Consider the following 4603-nt stretch of genomic DNA (forward strand, 5'->3'; position numbering starts at 1 on the left):
TGGGATTGAAATCCAGTTCAGTTTATTCCTGAGATAATGATGTGCTAAAAATGTTCAAGGGTTTCTCTGGAGCCTTGTCGCCGGGCATGTCTTGTTTACGCAAACCCTAAATTCGATTTCTGCCTTGATTTTTATGATAATTGGGAGCTTGGTTAAGATTCAAAGAAGCACTGTAGACATCGGACAGAGGCTTCAACAGTAATGCCGATGAAACTGAGGACAACGCTACCTTCATATCTCTTTGTCTCTCTGTCTGTCTCTCTCTCTCTCTCACTGCGTCTCTCCCAACGGATGAAGGTAGAAGCCTTCCTCTGACACTTTCAGACTCCTCATAATGGTTTCGTTGGAATAGAGAAGGGAAGAACAACCGATAAGGGGAGGAGATTATTATTATAAAGAGAAAAATATTCTCAAAGTTGATCTAGCGAGAGTTGTGACACCCTGACTTTGGTCTCCGTCCGATCGATGCCGATGCCGCTACCGCTGCCGCTGCGTTGAACAATCACTGGTGATCCAACAATTACAATTTGGGTTAAATAAATATTAACTTATGGCGAGGGTATTATTCGAACTTTATATTTTATAAGGGCATTTTGGTATTTAAAATAAAATATAATTGCTGATATCAACAAATAAGGTATATTCTTTAACGGTGATTAACAGTAGGGGGTTTGAGTCTAATTTGGTGAAATAGAGGGAGTGTTCTTATAATTATGATATTCTCCAGGGGGTGACGCTGTAAATTACCCTTAAAAGAATGGGTCTCAAAAGTAATGATCATAACAAGGAGACCGCTTAGTCAAAAGTAGTGACTGTTTGGCAATGAGAATTTCTCCATTTTGCTTCTTATAATCATACCTATTGTAGATCTTTGTCAAAAGTGGGAACTCATATCACTTGTAATCTAAATCCAATCTCCTAAGAGTCCGTCCGCTTCCATGTATAGAACACTTGGCAACACTATTTGTACTCTTATATAACTCTACTATTGTAGAAAGGATACAAGTACAACTAATGAAAACCACTTAACACAAACCGTGTTTGATAGTAAAGAAGCATTGTTTCCCAAGTTGGCACATTCTATTCCCTCTTCCTTTCTCCTAGATGGGACCAGTAGAGCTTGTACAGTGGTACCTATTGGTGTAAGATCCTTTACGAACTGGAAGAGCAAAGCCAAACTTCTCGGTTTTACAGATCAATAGTCCAGCACCCCAAATGGCTAAGCATCTCACATACGTTACAAGTACAATTAGTAAACCCATCGTTAGATATGGGAATACAATTATCTCAGAAAAGTTCTCTGCTTGTTTTTACACTCGAAGGCTTAACGTAATTGATTGCATCGCTTTAAGTGTGATAGCAGATGGAGAGAGCAACGCCCAAAATGCCACGCATTCGAATATAAGAGAATGTACCAATGTGAAGCTGCGAGGAATCGGAACTATCCCTTATGAAGACTTTGCCTTCTCTCTTCTTCTTGAGCATTGAGAGAGTGCATGGTGAAGGAGGTGAAGAATTTGGAGAAACAATGGAAGGTCATCTAGAAAAATTGTTACCATTGTTGTGACAATTGTTGTTGTAGGAGTGATTCTTTTCTCTATTATTCTCTAGTACTATTTGCTGATCAAGAAGAAAAAAGGAGAATCCGTCAAAAGAGAATGGTAGAACTTAGGGAAAGTTACATGATTACCCACTTCTGGGTTTCTCTTAATTAATAAAAGGGTAATTTACAGCGCCACCCCCTGAAGAATGCCAATATTAGAGGGACACCCCCTCTCTTTCACCAAATTAGACTCGGACCCCTTGCTGTCAGTCATCGTTACAAAATATATAAAAAATACTGACATCAGCAATTTAAATTTTTCTTAAATACCATTTTGCCCTTAAAATAGGGAAATACCAAAATTGCCCTTAATGGTTGTATTCTCAAAATCGATTGAAGATCCCTTCCGCCACCGCCGCCTCTGCTCCATGTCCGCCGCGTAATCCAAAAACTCATGAGGACTCTCGTTCCTCCTCACCACCTCGTTTTAAACCCTGAAATTAACTCTGCATCTCTTCACCATCTCTTCAGACATAGAGAAGTAAGCCGCAGGGCAAATGTTTGAAAGGATTCTTTCCTGGTAACGGAAGAACGAGGCCGATCTGTGAAAACCCTAATCTCTGAATTATTCTCTTCTGTAGGAAATTGGAATATCAGATTCAGAGGTGGGGGAGGATCTTCTGCTTTTGCACTTGCATCAGAAGCCACATTAGTGAAACATGTAGTCTTCCCATTATTCTTGCCTGTGACTTCAATATCAATGCCATCTGGAGCTCCCAGATATCTAGATAGAACTCCTTTCCCTTTCAAAGTATTCTGCAGGAAAAACAGAGAAAAGCCAGATAACGATAGAACCTTTTACTCCTAAGAATCCAGTTTGGGATGAACCAGAGAAGGGAAAGCAGTGACAGAAATTCCGCCTTTGCGTGGTTCCTGCTCAATTTCGTCTCCTGAAACAGACTTCCAAACATCGTTAATTTCCTCTGTCTCTCTCTGCAATTCTCTCCCCTCCATAGTGGAAGCAATTATGCTCATCTCCTCGATGCAACATGTGAATCCAGTTGGGATGAACGAAGGGACAGGAATTCCGCCTCTGCGTGGTTCCTACTCAATTTCGTCTCCAGAAACGGACTTCCAAACATCGTTAATTTCCTCTGTCTCTCTCTGCAATTCTCTCCCTCCATAGTGGAAGTAAACACTCATCTCCTCGATGCGACATGTGAATCCAGTTGGGATGAATCAGAGAAGGGAAGCGGTCCAGTTGGGCTTTTTCACAAACACCTCTCTCTCTCTCTCCTAAGTGATGACAATTTTGGGTTTGCTGTGAAAATAAACAGGATCAATTCGGAAAGGTTCCTCTGTTTTGGGGAATTACCGCCGATGGATACGTCGCCTTTGCTGACGATGCCGACTTGCTCAAAGGTGCTTGTGGAAAGTCTCTTGCATCTTTCCCTCAGGGTAATCATCATGATCTTTCTCATCCCTCTTTTGATCCTAATTTTGTTTTGGAGTTAGAACCCTTTTTTCCTTGTTTCCTTGATCTCATCAAATTGTTATCGTTTGAATTACAGGATGCTTCTTCTTCACCGCAGACGGTGGTCTGAGAAGCTACGAGCACCCTAAGAATACAATTACTGCCATACCCGCCACTGACGAAGAGATTTGGGGAACCAAGTTCATGGTAGGATATAAATTATTAATTTGTAGATTTGGGATGATCTTCTTGTCCTTTTTTTCATCCTCTGCTTTGTGTATATATGTATACATCTCAGGTTGACGAAATAAGGCTTTCTTTTTCTCTTTTTTTAAATCCTCTTTTTGATCAGCGGTTCAGGTCCGGCAATAAGGTTTTATTTTTTGTTTTTTAAATCCTCTCTTCTTCTTCTCTAGCTCTTCTTTTTCTTCAGGTCAGCGGGACAGTAGCAGCTATGAGCCGTGTTCTTTTTTTAGGAAGCTTGAAGATTTTGGAGCCCGAGGCTTAAGAAGAATCACAATAGGGTAGGGAAGAGAGGAGTCCCGCCGCCGCCTCTGCTCCATATCCGCCACCGACAGATCCGGCCTCATCAATCCAAATACCGGCGATGGAGATCCGGCGGAGAAGATAATCGAAGGTTGCGTTTTTTCTCCTTTTTTTCCTTCAATCTGTTCGGAATCTGCAGTCTGTGGTGGTCTTGGTTGGAAATCCGGCAAATTATGGCTGAAATCTGTGGTTCTCTGTATTTTGAAAGCTTCACTGTAATGTAAAAATATGAGTTTTTCAATAGCAAGGGTATAATGGTCATTTTAAGTCGACACTTAACAGTGACTGACGATAAGGGGTCCGAGTCCAATTTGGTGAAAGAGAGGGGGTGTCATTCTAATATTGGCATTATTCAGGGGGTGGCGCTGTAAATTACCCTTAATAAAATTACCCAGCAAAAATTTCAGTTAATAAAAATATCCAAAATTAAGTTTTCCTTTACAAAATTACCCACTTAAAGTTTAAGTTAACAAAAATACCTAAAATTGAGTTTGGGTTTACAAAACTATCCACTCAAAGTTTTAGTTATAAAAAAATACATGATTATATGTGGAAGATGAAGAATCACTATTTTGGGTAGTTTTGTAAACCCAAACCTGATTTTGGGTATTTTTTGTTAACTAAAATTTTGGGTAGGTAGTTTTGTAAACTCAAACCTAATTTTGAGTATTTTTGTTAGCCAAAACTTTTTGTGGGTAATTTTGTAAAGAAAAACAAAAAAATGGGTAATCATGTAATTTTTCCTAGAACTTATGTGTTATCTACTTGGTCCTGGGACCGAGTATAATGACTAGAGAGGAATTGAAGTGGCCTAGGATACTCTCTTGGTCAAATATCTAACCTCTCCGGCCCAAATGCACATGTTGCCATATGAGAGAGAAAGAACATGTTGTCTAGGCTCATACAATTTGTATTTTGTCTTTAATTATTAATTCTACCCTTTTAACAAACTCTTTAATATGAACAAAATTCCTTTAGAAGATTAAGGAAGGGGTAAAAAGTCATAACACAGAAGAATCTTCAGATGTACTTCATTTAAA

The 4603-nt window shown here is 39.6% G+C and overlaps 1 long non-coding RNA gene across 1 annotated transcript; it reads left to right on the forward strand.

The window, feature by feature from the left end:
- Positions 1 to 1923: 1923 nt before the first annotated feature.
- Positions 1924 to 3842, forward strand: LOC122060394. Its single transcript, XR_006134387.1, has 2 exons — positions 1924 to 3001; positions 3115 to 3842. It is a non-coding gene; the product is annotated as an uncharacterized LOC122060394 (long non-coding RNA).
- Positions 3843 to 4603: the final 761 nt, after the last annotated feature.

This window comes from Macadamia integrifolia, chromosome 14 (assembly GCF_013358625.1).
Source record: "Macadamia integrifolia cultivar HAES 741 chromosome 14, SCU_Mint_v3, whole genome shotgun sequence".
Classification (NCBI taxonomy): Eukaryota; Viridiplantae; Streptophyta; class Magnoliopsida; order Proteales; family Proteaceae; genus Macadamia; species Macadamia integrifolia.